Source organism: Salvelinus fontinalis, unplaced genomic scaffold, assembly GCF_029448725.1.
Source record: "Salvelinus fontinalis isolate EN_2023a unplaced genomic scaffold, ASM2944872v1 scaffold_0094, whole genome shotgun sequence".
In the NCBI taxonomy this organism is placed as follows: Eukaryota; Metazoa; Chordata; class Actinopteri; order Salmoniformes; family Salmonidae; genus Salvelinus; species Salvelinus fontinalis.
This window is the reverse complement of record NW_026600303.1, coordinates 299,197-318,308: the sequence shown is the minus strand read 5'-3', so window position 1 is coordinate 318,308 and position 19,112 is coordinate 299,197. Positions and strand designations below refer to the sequence as shown.

General features: G+C 44.3%; 1 long non-coding RNA gene across 1 annotated transcript in view; it reads left to right on the top strand.

The window, feature by feature from the left end:
* Positions 1-434: 434 nt before the first annotated feature.
* The window catches only part of LOC129843045 (uncharacterized), a 78,537-nt gene continuing 59,859 nt past the window's right edge, over positions 435-19,112 (top strand). Inside the window, exon 1 of the long non-coding RNA XR_008757783.1 lies at positions 435-481. This is a non-coding gene — a long non-coding RNA (uncharacterized LOC129843045). The remainder of the gene's footprint in view (positions 482-19,112) is intronic.

Below are 19,112 nucleotides of genomic sequence, written 5' to 3'. Positions count from 1 at the left end.
GTTCAGACTGACAAGGCCTTTAGATGGGTTCAGACTGACAAGGCCTTTAGATGGGTTCAGACTGACAAGGCCTTCAGATGGGTTCAGACTGACAAGGCCTTTAGATGGGTTCAGATGGGTTCAGACTGACAAGACCTTTAGATGGGTTCAGACTGACAAGGCCTTTAGATGGGTTCAGATGGGTTCAGACTGACAAGACCTTTAGATGGGTTCAGACTGACAAGACCTTTAGATGGGTTCAGACTGACAAGGCCTTTAGATGGGTTCAGACTGACAAGGCCTTTAGATGGGTTCAGATTTTATTATTTTGTTTGCCTTGAGGCAACGATTGTTTCGTCGGTTATATGCTAAGGTAACACCTTAGCTGTGTATTGCAAAGGCCCATCTAAAGGTCTACCCGGCACAGCCAGAAGAGGACTGGCTACCCCTCATAACCTGGTTCCTCTCTAGGTTTCTTCCTAGGTTTTGGCCCTTCTAGGGAGTTTTTCCTAGCCACCGTGCTTCTACACCTGCATTGCTTGCTGTTTGGGGTTTTAGGCTGGGCTTCTGTACAGCACTTTGAGATATCAGCTGATGTACGAAGGGCTATATAAATACATTTGATTTGATTTCACTGCCTTGTTCAAGGGCAGAATTTATTTGATGATTTGATTTAAATGTTTCCCCTTAAACCACTCACATGTTGCTTTAGCAATACGCTTAGGGTCATTGTCCTGCTGGAAGGCTGAACCACCGTCCCAGTCTCAAATCTCTGGAATACTGAAACAGGTTACCCTGAAGAGTTTCCCTGTATTTAGCGCCATCCATCATTCCTTCAATTCTGACCAGTTTCCCAGTCCCTGCCAATGAAAAACATCCCCACAGCATGATGCTGCCACCACCATGTTTCACTGTGGGGATGGTGTTCTCGGGGTGATGAGAGGGGTTTGGTTTGCACCAGACATAGCGTTTCCTTGATGGCAAAAAAGCTCAATTTTAGTCTCATCTGACCAGAGTACCTTCTTCCATATGTTTGGGGAGTCTCCCACATGCCATTTTGGCGAACACCAAACGTGTTTGCTCATTTTTTTCTTTAAGCAATGGCTTTTTTCTGGCCACTCTTCCGTAAAGCCCAGCTCCGTGGAGTGTACGGCTTAAAGTGGTCCTATGGACAGATACTCAAATCTCCGCTATGGAGCTTTTCAGCTCTTTCCCTACTACAGTGAGATGGCTCCCTACTACAGTGAGATGGCTCCTACTACAGTGAGATGCTGCCTACTACAGTGAGATGCTGCCTACTACAGTGAGATGGCAGCCTACGGTTTACCAGTCTCCACAGTACCCCACCATCAATTTGATAATGAGGGCAGATGTCATTCTTTGTTGTGTATGATTATTTATATCTCTATTGTACCATTTTGTAAACTCTAGATACTGTAACAGTGTGAAACTGAGATGCAGCCTACAACAGTGAGATGGCAGCCTACTACAGTGAGATGGCAGCCTACAACAGTGAGATGGCAGCCTACTACAGTGAGATGCAGCCTACTACAGTGAGATGGCAGCCTACTACAGTGAGATGGCAGCCTACTACAGTGAGATGGCAGCCTACTACAGTGAGATGGCAGCCTACTACAGTGAGATGGCAGCCTACAACAGTGAGATGGCAGCCTACTACAGTGAGATGCAGCCTACTACAGTGAGATGCAGCCTACTACAGTGAGATGGCAGCCTACTACAGTGAGATGGCAGCCTACTACAGTGAGATGGCAGCCTACTACAGTGAGATGGCAGCCTACTACAGTGAGATGGCAGGCTACTACAGTGAGATGGCAGCCTACTACAGTGAGATGGCAGCCTACTACAGTGAGATGGCAGCCTACTACAGTGAGATGGCAGCCTACTACAGTGAGATGGCAGCCTACTACAGTGAGATGGCAGCCTACTACAGTGAGATGGCAGCCTACTACAGTGAGATGGCAGCCTACTGCAGTGAGATGGCAGCCTACTGCAGTGAGATGCAGCCTGCTACAGTGAGATGGCAGCCTACTACAGTGAGATGGCAGCCTGCTACAGTGAGATGGCAGCCTACTACAGTGAGACGCAGCCTGCTACAGTGAGACGCAGCCTGCTACAGTGAGACGCAGCCTGCTACAGTGAGACGCAGCCGACTACAGTGAGATGGCAGCCTACTACAGTGAGATGGCAGCCTACTACAGTGAGATGCAGCCTACTACAGTGAGATGGCAGGCTACTACAGTGAGATGCAGCCTACAACAGTGAGATGGCAGCCTACTACAGTGAGATGGCAGCCTACTACAGTGAGATGGCAGCCTACTACAGTGAGATGGCAGCCTACTACAGTGAGATGCAGCCTACTACAGTGAGATGGCAGCCTACTACAGTGAGATGGCAGCCTACTGCAGTGAGATGGCAGCCTACTACAGTGAGATGGCAGCCTACTACAGTGAGATGGCAGCCTACTACAGTGAGATGCAGGCATACACAGCGGTCTTGCCGAATAAATAGGCATATAGTCCCACTTCAAACATAGAAAATCATGCAACTCTCTCATGAGTTCAACAACAGGTTGTTATATGTCACAATATACTTCTGTGCACCAAATGACCCCACCCAGCTAACCACTGAAGAAACACTGGTTTCTTCAGAAACAAGTTTCCGATACGCAATGTTCCATGGACAACCACGAAAAGTAGTAGGTTACTGGGAGAACAAGATATACTGACATTGTATTAAGGAGTTGACTCCGGATAGGCATGTCTTTAGTTTCATATACAGAGCGAGGATATTCTCTCTACTGGGACCGTTTTTACATGCATCCAATCCAGACCTCAGAAAAGCTACAGAGTCTGTGAGTGGAGCAGGAGCCAGATTCAAAAATAAAATGCTGGATCTCCAGCCTTCTCGCCCGGCTCCAAATTCACTTCAGTGGTGCTCACTTCACAAGCTCACGCCATGCCCGGCCCAGCATGCATCTGTAGTCTACTTGTGTGCTACTAGAGCCCCTTGCTTTAGCTACTGTCATGGAGTTCACTAAATATTGTCATAAAGAAACTGATAAAACACACAGGTGCTTTATCAAAAGGTGACTTACAAAGATGAGGACCAAGAGAGGGAGTGCTGTGATGTAGTGTCCACAACTAAAGAACCATTATGGAATATTATATAATAATAATATTATGGAATCTGAAAACACACTTATCCCAAAAGCATGATGCTGTCCTTACTACGTGCACATGCTAAAAGAAAGGAACGAGGTGGGTGTAGCGTTCGTCGTCTGGAGGAGAAGAAGAGGACCAAGATGCAGCCTGCTAAGTGTCCATAATGTTTTAATTATAAAACTGAACACTGACACAATAAACCGACAAACGAACAGCCCTGAGAGGTGAAACACCAAAACACTAAACAGGAAATAACCCACCCACGAAACCCAGGTGGAAAAAGGCTACCTAAGTATGATTCTCAATCAGAGACAACTAACGACACCTGCCTCTGATTGAGAATCATACCAGGCCAAACGAAAAAACAACATAGAAAAACGAACATAGATAACCCACCCAACTCACACCCTGACCATACTAAAACAAAGAAATAACAAAAGAACTAGGGTCAGAACGTGACAGTGGGTAGATAACTAAGTGTGTCATTGTAGCAAAGTATTTCTAAACTACAAATCAGATCTCATAAACGTTTCGTTTATTCCGTTCTATTATCTATACAATAGGCCATCATTGATTTTGGCCCAATAAGCCTGGCATATTCCCACATTCAAGAAGCTTTACATTTTGATTGAGTTATTTGGCCTAAAAACCTCTTAAAATTAATTCAAAGGCACGAATAAGTCATTTTTTTATTTAATATGTATTGAATTCTAAGTAAGTCACCATTGGACTCTTGAGCAGTGGAAACATGTTCTCTGGAGTGATGAATCACTCCTCACCATCTGGCAGTCTGATGGACGAATCTGGGTTTGGCGGATGGTCTGGGACTGGGTTTCATGGTTTGGGTCCCTTAGTTCCAGTGAAGGGAAATCTTAATGCTACAGCATACAAATACATTCTAGATGATTCTGTGCTTCCAACTTTGTGGAAACAGTTTGGGGAAGGCCCTTTCCAGTTTCAGCATGACAATGCCCCCGTGCACAAAGTGAGGTCCACACAGGAACGGTTTGTCGAGATCGGTGTGGAAGAACTTGACTGGTATGCACAGAGCCCTGACCTCTACCCCATCGACCACTTGTGGGAAGAATTGGAACGCCGACTGAGAGCCAGGGCTAATCGCCCAACATCAGTGTCCGACCTCACTAATGTTCTTGTGGCTGAATGGAAGCAAGTCCACCCAGTAATGTTCCGACATCTAGTGGAAAGCCTTCCCAGAAGAGTGGAGGCTGTTATAGCAGCAAAGGGGGGACCAACTCCGTATTAATGCCCATATGTTTGGAATGAGATGTTGGGCAAGCAGGTGTCCACATACTTTTGGGCATGTAGTGTATGTATAAAATACATCTGCATTCAGAACATATAATATCTGTATTCTCTAGAATAACAAAATGTAAAGATAGCCCCGGATAAAGACCCTTGTCGTCCAGTTCAAGACATCCAGAATATAATGTAGACTATCTATTTCTATGATGTAACATAGTGATATGTAGCTATACCCAGGGAATAGAATGTAGTCTCCCTCTATGATGTAACATAGCGATATGTAGCTATACCCAGGGAATAGAATGTAGTCTCCCTCTATGATGTAACATAGCGATATGTAGCTATACCCAGGGAATAGAATGTAGTCTCCCTCTATGATGTAACATAGCGATATGTAGCTATACCCAGGGAATAGAATGTAGTCTCCCTCTATGATCTAACATAGCGATATGTAGCTATACCCAGGGAATAGAATGTAGTCTCCCTCTATGATGTAACATAGTGATATGTAGCTATACCCAGGGAATAGAATGTAGTCTCCCTCTATGATGTAACATAGCGATATGTAGCTATACCCAGGGAATAGAATGTAGTCTCCCTCTATGATGTAACATAGTGATATGATGCTATACCCAGGGAATAGAATGTAGTCTCCCTCTATAATGTAACATAGTGATATGTAGCTATACCCAGGGAATAGAATGTAGTCTCCCTCTATGATGTAACATAGTGATATGTAGCTATACCCAGGGAATAGAATGTAGTCTCCCTCTATGATGTAACATAGCGACATGTAGCTATACCCAGGGAATAGAATGTAGTCTCCCTCTATGATGTAACATAGCGATATGTAGCTATACCCAGGGAATAGAATGTAGTCTCCCTCTATGATGTAACATAGCGATATGTAGCTATACCCAGGGAATAGAATGTAGTCTCCCTCTATGATGTAACATAGCGATATGTAGCTATACCCAGGAAATAGAATGTAGTCTCCCTCTATGATGTAACATAGCGATATGTAGCTATACCCAGGGAATAGAATGTAGTCTCCCTCTATGATGTAACATAGCGATATGTAGCTATACCCAGGGAATAGAATGTAGTCTCCCTCTATGATGTAACATAGCGATATGTAGCTATACCCAGGGAATAGAATGTAGTCTCCCTCTATGATGTAACATAGCGATATGTAGCTATACCCAGGGAATAGAATGTAGTCTCCCTCTATGATGTAACATAGTGATATGTAGCTATACCCAGGGAATAGAATGTAGTCTCCCTCTATGATGTAACATAGCGATATGTAGCTATACCCAGGGAATAGAATGTAGTCTCCCTCTATGATGTAACATAGTGATATGATGCTATACCCAGGGAATAGAATGTAGTCTCCCTCTATAATGTAACATAGTGATATGTAGCTATACCCAGGGAATAGAATGTAGTCTCCCTCTATGATGTAACATAGTGATATGTAGCTATACCCAGGGAATAGAATGTAGTCTCCCTCTATGATGTAACATAGCGATATGTAGCTATACCCAGGGAATAGAATGTACTCTCCCTCTATGATGTAACATAGTGATATGTAGCTATACCCAGGGAATAGAATGTAGTCTCCCTCTATGATGTAACATAGCGATATGTAGCTATACCCAGGGAATAGAATGTAGTCTCCCTCTATGATGTAACATAGCGATATGTAGCTATACCCAGGGAATAGAATGTAGTCTCCCTCTATGATGTAACATAGCGATATGTATTTATACCCAGGGAATAGAATGTAGTCTCCCTCTATGATGTAACATAGCGATATGTAGCTATACCCAGGGAATAGAATGTAGTCTCCCTCTATGATGTAACATAGCGATATGTAGCTATACCCAGGGAATAGAATGTAGACTCTCTCTATGATGTAACATAGCGATATGCAGCTATACCCAGGGAATAGAATGTAGTCTCCCTCTATGATGTAACATAGCGATATTTAGCTATACACAGGGAATAGAATCTAGTCTCCCTCTACGATGTAACATAGTGATATGTAGCTATACCCAGGGAATAGAATATAGTCTCCCTCTATGATGTAACATAGTGATATGTAGCTATACCCAGGGAATAGAATGTAGTCTCCCTCTATGATGTACCATAGTGATATGTCGCTATACCCAGGGAATAGAATGTAGTCTCCCTCTATGATGTAACATAGCGATATGTAGCTATACCCAGGGAATAGAATGTAGTCTCCCTCTATGATGTAACATAGTGATATGTAGCTATACCCAGGGAATAGAATGTAGTCTCCCTCTATGATGTAACATAGCGATATGTAGCTATACCCAGGGAATAGAATGTAGTCTCCCTCTATGATGTAACATAGTGATATGTAGCTATACCCAGGGAATAGAATGTAGTCTCCCTCTATGATGTAACATAGCGATATGTAGCTATACCCAGGGAATAGAATGTAGTCTCCCTCTATGATGTAACATAGCGATATGTAGCTATACCCAGGGAATAGAATGTAGTCTCCCTCTATGATGTAACATAGCGATATGTAGCTATAACCAGGGAATAGAATGTAGTCTCCCTCTATGATGTAACATAGCCATATGTAGCTATACCCAGGGAATAGAATGTAGTCTCCCTCTATGATGTAACATAGCGATATGTAGCTATACCCAGGGAATAGAATGTAGACTCTCTCTATGATGTAACATAGCGATATGCAGCTATACCCAGGGAATAGAATGTAGTCTCCCTCTATGATGTAACATAGCGATATGTAGCTATACCCAGGGAATAGAATGTAGTCTCCCTCTACGATGTAACATAGTGATATGTAGCTATACCCAGGGAATAGAATATAGTCTCCCTCTATGATGTAACATAGTGATATGTAGCTATACCCAGGGAATAGAATGTAGTCTCCCTCTATGATGTACCATAGTGATATGTCGCTATACCCAGGGAATAGAATGTAGTCTCCCTCTATGATGTAACATAGCGATATGTAGCTATACCCAGGGAATAGAATGTAGTCTCCCTCTATGATGTAACATAGCGATATGTAGCTATACCCAGGGAATAGAATGTAGTCTCCCTCTATGATGCTATACCCAGGGAATAGAATGTAATCTCCCTCTATGATGCTATACCCAGGGAATAGAATGTAGTCTCCCTCTATGATGCTATACCCAGGGAATAGAATGTAGTCTCCCTCTATGATGCTATATCCAGGGAATAGAATGTAGTCTCCCTCTATGATGTAACATAGCGATATGTAGCTATACCCAGGGAATAGAATGTAGTCTCCCTCTATGATGTAACATAGTGATATGTAGCTATACCCAGGGAATAGAATGTAGTCTCCCTCTATGATGTAACATAGCGATATGTAGCTATACCCAGGGAATAGAATGTAGTCTCCCTCTATGATGTAACATAGCGATATGTAGCTATACCCAGGGAATAGAATGTAGTCTCCCTCTATGATGTAACATAGCGATATGTAGCTATAACCAGGGAATAGAATGTAGTCTCCCTCTATGATGTAACATAGCCATATGTAGCTATACCCAGGGAATAGAATGTAGTCTCCCTCTATGATGTAACATAGCGATATGTAGCTATACCCAGGGAATAGAATGTAGACTCTCTCTATGATGTAACATAGCGATATGCAGCTATACCCAGGGAATAGAATGTAGTCTCCCTCTATGATGTAACATAGCGATATGTAGCTATACCCAGGGAATAGAATGTAGTCTCCCTCTACGATGTAACATAGTGATATGTAGCTATACCCAGGGAATAGAATATAGTCTCCCTCTATGATGTAACATAGTGATATGTAGCTATACCCAGGGAATAGAATGTAGTCTCCCTCTATGATGTACCATAGTGATATGTCGCTATACCCAGGGAATAGAATGTAGTCTCCCTCTATGATGTAACATAGCGATATGTAGCTATACCCAGGGAATAGAATGTAGTCTCCCTCTATGATGTAACATAGCGATATGTAGCTATACCCAGGGAATAGAATGTAGTCTCCCTCTATGATGCTATACCCAGGGAATAGAATGTAATCTCCCTCTATGATGCTATACCCAGGGAATAGAATGTAGTCTCCCTCTATGATGCTATACCCAGGGAATAGAATGTAGTCTCCCTCTATGATGCTATATCCAGGGAATAGAATGTAGTCTCCCTCTATGATGTAACATAGCGATATGTAGCTATACCCAGGGAATAGAATGTAGTCTCCCTCTATGATGTAACATAGCGATATGTAGCTATACCCAGGGAATAGAATGTAGTCTCTCTCTATAATGTAACATAGCGATATGTAGCTATACCCAGGGAATAGAATGTAGTCTCCCTCTATGATGTAACATAGCGATATGTAGCTATACCCAGGGAATAGAATGTAGTCTCCCTCTATGATGTAACATAGCGATATGTAGCTATACCCAGGGAATAGAATGTAGTCTCCCTCTATGATGCTATACCCAGGGAATAGAATGTAGTCTCCCTCTATGATGCTATACCCAGGGAATAGAATGTAGTCTCCCTCTATGATGCTATATCCAGGGAATAGAATGTAGTCTCCCTCTATGATGTAACATAGCGATATGTAGCTATACCCAGGGAATAGAATGTAGTCTCCCTCTATGATGTAACATAGCGATATGTAGCTATACCCAGGGAATAGAATGTAGTCTCTCTCTATAATGTAATATAGCGATATGTAGCTATACCCAGGGAATAGAATGTAGTCTCCCTCTATGATGTAACATAGTGATATGTAGCTATACCCAGGGAATAGAACGTAGTCTCCCTCTATGATGTAACATAGTGATATGTAGCTATACCCAGGGAATAGAATGTAGGCTCCCTCTATGATGTAACATAGTGATATGTAGCTATACCCAGGGAATAGAATGTAGTCTCCCTCTATGATGCTATACCCAGGGAATAGAATGTAGTCTCCCTCTATGATGCTATACCCAGGGAATAGAATGTAGTCTCCCTCTATGATGCTATACCCAGGGAATAGAATGTAGACTCCCTCTATGATGCTATACCCAGGGAATAGAATGTAGTCTCCCTCTATGATCTAACATAGCGATATGTAGCTATACCCAGGGAATAGAATGTAGTCTCTCTCTATGATGTAACATAGTGATATGTAGCTATACCCAGGGAATAGAATGTAGTCTCCCTCTATGATGTAACATAGCGATATGTAGCTATACCCAGGGAATAGAATGTAGTCTCCCTCTATGATGTAACTTAGTGATATGATGCTATACCCAGGGAATAGAATGTAGTCTCCCTCTATGATGTAACATAGTGATATGTAGCCATACCCAGGGAATAGAATGTAGTCTCCCTCTATAATGTAACATAGTGATATGTAGCTATACCCAGGGAATAGAATGTAGTCTCCCTCTATGATGTAACATAGCGACATGTAGCTATACCCAGGGAATAGAATGTAGTCTCCCTCTATGATGTAACATAGCGATATGTAGCTATACCCAGGGAATAGAATGTAGTCTCCCTCTATGATGTAACATAGCGATATGTAGCTATACCCAGGGAATAGAATGTAGTCTCCCTCTATGATGTAACATAGCGATATGTAGCTATACCCAGGGAATAGAATGTAGTCTCCCTCTATGATGTAACATAGCGATATGTAGCTATACCCAGGAAATAGAATGTAGTCTCCCTCTATGATGTAACATAGCGATATGTAGCTATACCCAGGGAATAGAATGTAGTCTCCCTCTATGATGTAACATAGCGATATGTAGCTATACCCAGGGAATAGAATGTAGTCTCCCTCTATGATGTAACATAGCGATATGTAGCTATACCCAGGGAATAGAATGTAGTCTCCCTCTATGATGTAACATAGCGATATGTAGCTATACCCAGGGAATAGAATGTAGTCTCCCTCTATGATGTAACATAGCGATATGTAGCTATACCCAGGGAATAGAATGTAGTCTCCCTCTATGATGTAACATAGCGATATGTAGCTATACCCAGGGAATAGAATGTAGTCTCCCTCTATGATGTAACATAGTGATATGATGCTATACCCAGGGAATAGAATGTAGTCTCCCTCTATAATGTAACATAGTGATATGTAGCTATACCCAGGGAATAGAATGTAGTCTCCCTCTATGATGTAACATAGTGATATGTAGCTATACCCAGGGAATAGAATGTAGTCTCCCTCTATGATGTAACATAGCGATATGTAGCTATACCCAGGGAATAGAATGTAGTCTCCCTCTATGATGTAACATAGCGATATGTAGCTATACCCAGGGAATAGAATGTAGTCTCCCTCTATGATGTAACATAGCGATATGTAGCTATACCCAGGGAATAGAATGTAGTCTCCCTCTATGATGTAACATAGCGATATGTAGCTATACCCAGGGAATAGAATGTAGTCTCCCTCTATGATGTAACATAGCGACATGTAGCTATACCCAGGGAATAGAATGTAGTCTCCCTCTATGATGTAACATAGCGATATGTAGCTATACCCAGGGAATAGAATGTAGTCTCCCTCTATGATGTAACATAGCGATATGTAGCTATACCCAGGAAATAGAATGTAGTCTCCCTCTATGATGTAACATAGCGATATGTAGCTATACCCAGGGAATAGAATGTAGTCTCCCTCTATGATGTAACATAGCGATATGTAGCTATACCCAGGGAATAGAATGTAGTCTCCCTCTATGATGTAACATAGCGATATGTAGCTATACCCAGGGAATAGAATGTAGTCTCCCTCTATGATGTAACATAGCGATATGTAGCTATACCCAGGGAATAGAATGTAGTCTCCCTCTATGATGTAACATAGCGATATGTAGCTATACCCAGGGAATAGAATGTAGTCTCCCTCTATGATGTAACATAGCGATATGTAGCTATACCCAGGGAATAGAATGTAGTCTCCCTCTATGATGTAACATAGTGATATGATGCTATACCCAGGGAATAGAATGTAGTCTCCCTCTATAATGTAACATAGTGATATGTAGCTATACCCAGGGAATAGAATGTAGTCTCCCTCTATGATGTAACATAGTGATATGTAGCTATACCCAGGGAATAGAATGTAGTCTCCCTCTATGATGTAACATAGCGATATGTAGCTATACCCAGGGAATAGAATGTAGTCTCCCTCTATGATGTAACATAGCGATATGTAGCTATACCCAGGGAATAGAATGTAGTCTCCCTCTATGATGTAACATAGTGATATGTAGCTATACCCAGGGAATAGAATGTAGTCTCCCTCTATGATGTAACATAGCGATATGTAGCTATACCCAGGGAATAGAATGTAGTCTCCCTCTATGATGTAACATAGCGATATGTAGCTATACCCAGGGAATAGAATGTAGTCTCCCTCTATGATGTAACATAGCGATATGTAGCTATACCCAGGGAATAGAATGTAGTCTCCCTCTATGATGTAACATAGCGATATGTAGCTATACCCAGGGAATAGAATGTAGTCTCCCTCTATGATGCTATACCCAGGGAATAGAATGTTGTCTCCCTCTATGATGCTATACCCAGGGAATAGAATGTAGTCTCCCTCTATGATGCTATACCCAGGGAATAGAATGTAGTCTCCCTCTATGATGCTATACCCAGGGAATAGAATGTAGTCTCCCTCTATGATGCTATATCCAGGGAATAGAATGTAGTCTCCCTCTATGATGTAACATAGCGATATGTAGCTATACCCAGGGAATAGAATGTAGTCTCCCTCTATGATGTAACATAGCGATATGTAGCTATACCCAGGGAATAGAATGTAGTCTCTCTCTATAATGTAACATAGCGATATGTAACTATACCCAGGGAATAGAATGTAGTCTCCCTCTATGATGTAACATAGTGATATGTAGCTATACCCAGGGAATAGAATGTAGTCTCCCTCTATGATGTAACATAGTGATATGTAGCTATACCCAGGGAATAGAATGTAGTCTCCCTCTATGATGTAACATAATGATATGTAGCTATACCCAGGGAATAGAATGTAGTCTCCCTCTATGATGCTATACCCAGGGAATAGAATGTAGTCTCCCTCTATGATGCTATACCCAGGGAATAGAATGTAGTCTCCCTCTATGATGCTATACCCAGGGAATAGAATGTAGTCTCCCTCTATGATGCTATACCCAGGGAATAGAATGTAGTCTCCCTCTATGATGTAACATAGCGATATGTAGCTATACCCAGGGAATAGAATGTAGTCTCCCTCTATGATGTAACATAGTGATATGTAGCTATACCCAGGGAATAGAATGTAGTCTCCCTCTACGATGTAACATAGTGATATGTAGCTATACCCAGGGAATAGAATGTAGTCTCCCTCTATGATGTAACATAGTGATATGATGCTATACCCAGGGAATAGAATGTAGTCTCCCTCTATGATGTAACATAGTTTTATTTATTTTATTTTTATTTCACCTTTATTTAACCAGGTAGGCCAGTTGAGAACAAGTTCTCTTTTACAACTGCGACCTGGCCAAGATAAAGCAAAGTAGTGCGACAAATACACAGAGTTACACATAAACAAACATACAGTCAATAACACAATAGAAAAATGTGTGTACAGTGTGTGCAAATGTAGTAACATTAGGGAGCTAAGGCAATAAACAGGCCATGGAGGTGAAATAATTACAATTTAGCATTAACACTGGAGTGATACATGTGCAGATGATGATGTGCAAGTAGAGATACTGGGGGGCAAAAGGGCAAGAAGATAAATAACAATATGGGGATGAGGAAGTTGGGTGTGCTATTTAGAGATTGGCTGTGTGCATGTACAGTGATCGGTAAACTGCTCTGACAGCTGATGCTTAAAGTTAGAGAGGGAGGTATAAGACTCCAGCTTCAGAGATTGTTGCAGTTCGTTCCAGTCATTGGCAGCAGAGAACTGGAAGGAAAGGCGGCCAAAGGAAGTGTTGGCTTTGGGGATGACCAGTGAAATATACCTGCTGGAGCACGTGTTACGAGTGGGTGTTGCAATGGTGACCAGTGAGCTGAGATAAGGCGGGGCTTTACCTAGCAAAGACTTATAGATGACCTGGAGCCAGTGGGTTTGGCGACGAATATGTAGTGAGGGCGAGGCAACGTGAGCATACAGGTCGCGAATCAGAAGGCTTGGGTTAAGTGCGGAAGACACATTTCAGTTGAAGGCATTAAGTTGTACAACTGACTCGGTATCATTAGGTTCCTGTATTGGAATTATATTGAATTCTGCTTATGTCACGCTGTACCACAATTGACATGAAAGTTGAAATGCAGAGACCGTTGAGTGCTTTTGACCAAGAAGGGACAGGTTATTGTGAAATCGCCATCAGCACTCTATCAGCACCATGGACAGCGCTCTATCAGCACCATGGACAGCGCTCTATCAGCACCATGGACAGCGCTCTATCAGCACCATGGACAGCGCTCTATCAGCACCATGGACAGCGCTCTATCAGCACCATGGCCAGCGCTCTATCAGCACCATGGACAGCGCTCTATCAGCACCATGGACAGCGCTCTATCAGCACCATGGACAGCGCTCTATCAGCACCATGGACAGCGCTCTACACACTAAAGAAAGGCCGTTGAAAACCTAGGCTGGCTAAGGAAGTCATTTTGCCATTCCATACCCTAGGTTTGTGCTGAAATGATGTCACGGGCTTTCCTTTAATATTTAATATGCTCTTCAAGCGGAGCTAGCTGGAGCTCGGCAGCGTCACCAAGCCCTGCTGGGCTTGGTGGCGGCCTCTGTGGTTTGATTTCTAACATCCATAGTGGCAGATTAGTTGGTTTGAGAGATAAATAGGCTAGTAACACTGATATGTTTTAAAGCTAGCTAAGAAGCTAACTAAACTCTGTAGTGGTGGGGCGTGAGGCAGAGTTGAGTGAAGCAGCTTCTACTGTAAACTTTTACCTACCACGTTATTCACTTAGCCTACCACGTTATTCACTTAGCCTACCACGTTATTCACTTAGCCTACCACGTTATTCACTTAGCCTACCACGTTCTTCACTTAGCCTACCACGTTATTCACGTAGCCTACCACGTTATTCACGTAGCCTACCACGTTATTCACTTAGCCTACCACGTTATTCACTTAGCCTACCACGTTATTCACCTAGACTACCACGTTATTCACTTAGCCTACCACGTTATTCACTTAGCCTACCACGTTATTCACTTAGCCTACCACGTTATTCACTTAGCCTACCACGTTCTTCACTTAGCCTACCACGTTATTCACGTAGCGTACCATCGTTATTCACTTAGTCTACCACGTTATTCACTTAGCCTACCACGTTATTCACCTAGACTACCACGTTATTCACTTAGCCTACCACGTTCTTCACTTAGCCTACCACGTTATTCACTTAGCCTACCACGTTCTTCACTTAGCCTACCACGTTATTCACCTAGACTACCACGTTCTTCACTTAGCCTACCACGTTATTCACCTAGACTACCACGTTCTTCACTTAGCCTACCACGTTCTTCACTTAGCCTACCACGTTCTTCACTTAGCCTACCACGTTCTTCACTTAGCCTACCACGTTCTTCACTTAGCCTACCACGTTATTCACCTAGACTACCACGTTCTTCACCTAGACTACCACGTTATTCACCTAGACTACCACGTTATTCACCTAGACTACCACGTTCTTCACTTAGCCTACCACGTTCTTCACTTAGCCTACCACGTTCTTCACTTAGCCTACCACGTTCTTCACTTAGCCTACCACGTTATTCACCTAGACTACCACGTTCTTCACTTAGCGTACCACGTTCTTCACTTAAAGTAACATCAAAAGAGCAGTGTTTCCCCCGTCGCATTTTTTATTAAAACCCAAAGGTGTCATACCGAACCACCCAGTGGCTTTCCATAGCCCCCCTACATGAAAACCTACCCACAGTCCCGATGGGCTCTGTCCATGGTGCCGATACAGCGCAGTGGAGATTTAGATTACGCGCCAACCTGTCACTTAAGCATTTTCACATTTTTATAAAGGGACACACAACTTAAACTGATGTGGCTTCGCCCCCATTTTTCCCCCTCGTGGAGTCGGGCCTGCAAGCAGAGCTGTTTTTATCAAGACACAAATATCCTGTGCTTTTTCATTTGGTGTACAAGGCATACAGACAATGCTTGGCAAAATTGTAACAGTGAAGCATACAGACACAACTTGGTTACATTGTAACCGTGAAGCAGACAGACACAACTTGGTTACATTGTAACCGTGAAGCAGACAGACACAACTTGGTTACATTGTAACCGTGAAGCAGACAGACACAACTTGGTTACATTGTAACCGTGAAGCAGACAGACACAACTTGGCTACATTGTAACCGTGAAGCAGACAGACACAACTTGGCTACATTGTAACCGTGAAGCAGACAGACACAACTTGGCTACATTGTAACCGTGAAGCAGACAGACACAACTTGGCTACATTGTAACCGTGAAGCAGACAGACACAACTTGGCTACATTGTAACCGTGAAGCAGACAGACACAACTTGGCTACATTGTAACCGTGAAGCATAAATTAATTTGCTTGTGGTGCACAAAGCTCAAATGGTATGTACCAACACCCTAGAACCAACACCCTCAAAAAACACCCTTGAACCAACACACCCTCGGAACCAACACCCTCGGAACCAAGACCCTCGGAACCAAGACCCTCGGAACCAACACCCTCGGAACCAAGACCCTCGGAACCAAGACACTCGGAACCAACACACCCTCGGAACCAAGACCCTCGGAACCAAGACCCTCGGAACCAAGACCCTCGGAACCAAGACCCTCGGAACAAACACCCTCGGAACCAAGCCCCTCGGAACCAAGACCCTCGGAAGCAACACCATCGGACCAACACCATCAGACCAACACCATCAGACCAACACCATCGGACCAACACTATCGGACCAACACCATCGGACCAACACCATCGGAACAACACCCTCAGACCAACACCATCAGACCAACACCATCAGACCAACACCATCAGACCAACACCCTCAGACCAACACCATCGGACCAACACCATCAGACCAACACCATCAGACCAACACTATCAGACCAACACTATCAGACCAACACCATCAGACCAACACTATCAGACCAACACCATCGGACCAACACCATCGGACCAACACCCTCAGACCAACACCCTCAGACCAACACCCTCAGACCAACACCATCAGACCAACACCCTCAGACCAACACCATCGGACCAACACCATCAGACCAACACCATCAGACCAACACCATCAGACCAACACCATCGGACCAATACCATGGGACCAACAACATCAGACCAACACCATCAGACCAACACCATCGGACCAACACCATCAACACCATCAGACCAACACCATCAGACCAACACCATCAGACCAACACCATCAGACCAACACCATCAGACCAACACCCTCAGACCAACACCCTCAGACCAACACCATCAGACCAACACCATCAGACCAACACCATCGGACCAACACCATCAGACCAACACCATCGGACCAACACCCTCGGACCAACACCCTCAGACCAACACCATCAGACCAACACCATCGAACCAACACCATCAGACCAACACCATCAGACCAACACCATCAGACCAACACCCTCGGACCAACACCATCAGACCAACACCATCGAACCAACACCATCAGACCAACACCATCAGACCAACACCATCAGACCAACACCATCAGACCAACACCATCGGACCAACACCATCAGACCAACACCATCGGACCAACACCCTCGGACCAACACCCTCAGACCAACACCATCAGACCAACACCATCGAACCAACACCATCAGACCAACACCATCAGACCAACACCATCAGACCAACACCCTCAGACCAACACCATCAGACCAACACCATCGAACCAACACCATCAGACCAACACCATCAGACCAACACCATCAGACCAACACCATCAGACCAACACCATCGGACCAACACCATCAGACCAACACCATCAGACCAACACCATCAGACCAACACCATCGGACCAACACCATCGGACCAACATCCTCAGACCAACACCATCGGACCAACACCATCGGACCAACACCATCGGACCAACACCATCGGACCAACACCATCGGACCAACATCCTCAGACCAACACCATCAGACCAACACCATCGGACCAACACCCTCAAACCAACACCCTCAGACCAACACCATCGGACCAACACCATCGGACCAACACCCTCAGACCAACACCATCGGACCAACACCATCGGACCAACACCCTCAGACCAACACTATCAGACCAACACCCTCAGACCAACACCATCAGACCAACACCATCAAACCAACACCATCAGACCAACACCATCAGACCAACACCATCGAACCAACACCATCAGACCAACACCCTCAGACCAACACCATCAGACCAACACCCTCTAACAACACCATCAGACCAACACCATGAAACCAACACCCTCAGACCAACACCATCAAACCAACACCCTCAGACCAACACCATCAGACCAACACCCTCTAACAACACCATCAGACCAACACCATCAGACCAACACCATCGGACCAACACCCTCAGACCAACACCCTCTAACAACACCATCAGACCAACACCATCAGACCAACACCATCGGACCAACACCCTCAGACCAACACCCTCAGACCAACACCATCGGACCAACACCATCAGACCAACACCCTCAGACCAACACCCTCAGACCAACACCCTCAGACCAACACCATCAGACCAACACCATCAGACCAACACCATCAGACCAACACCATCGGACCAACACCCTCAGACCAACACCATCAGACCAACACCATCGAACCAACACCATCAGACCAACACCATCAGACCAACACCATCAGACCAACACCATCGGACCAACACCCTCAGACCAACACCATCAGACCAACACCATCGAACCAACACCCTCAGACCAACACCATCAGACCAACACCCTCTAACAACACCATCAGACCAACACCATCAAACCAACACCATCGGACCAACACCCTCAGACCAACACCCTCAGACCAACACCATCAGACCAACACCATCAGACCAACACCCTCAGACCAACACCATCAGACCAACACCATCAGACCAACACCATCAGACCAACACCCTCAGACCAACACCATCGGACCAACACCCTCAGACCAACACCATCAGACCAACACTATCAGACCAACACCATCAGACCAACACCATCAGACCAACACCATCAGACCAACACCATCAGACCAACACCATCGGACCAACACCATCGGACCAACACCCTCAGACCAACACCATCAGACCAACACCCTCAGACCAACACCATCAGACCAACACCCTCAGACCAACACCATCAAACCAACACCATCAGACCAACACCCTCAGACCAACACCCTCAGACCAACACCATCAGACCAACACCATCAGACCAACACCATCAGACCAACACCATCAGACCAACACCATCAGACCAACACCCTCAGACCAACACCATCAGACCAACACCATCGGACCAACACCATCGAACCAACACCCTCAGACCAACACCCTCAGACCAACACCCTCAGACCAACACCCTCAGACC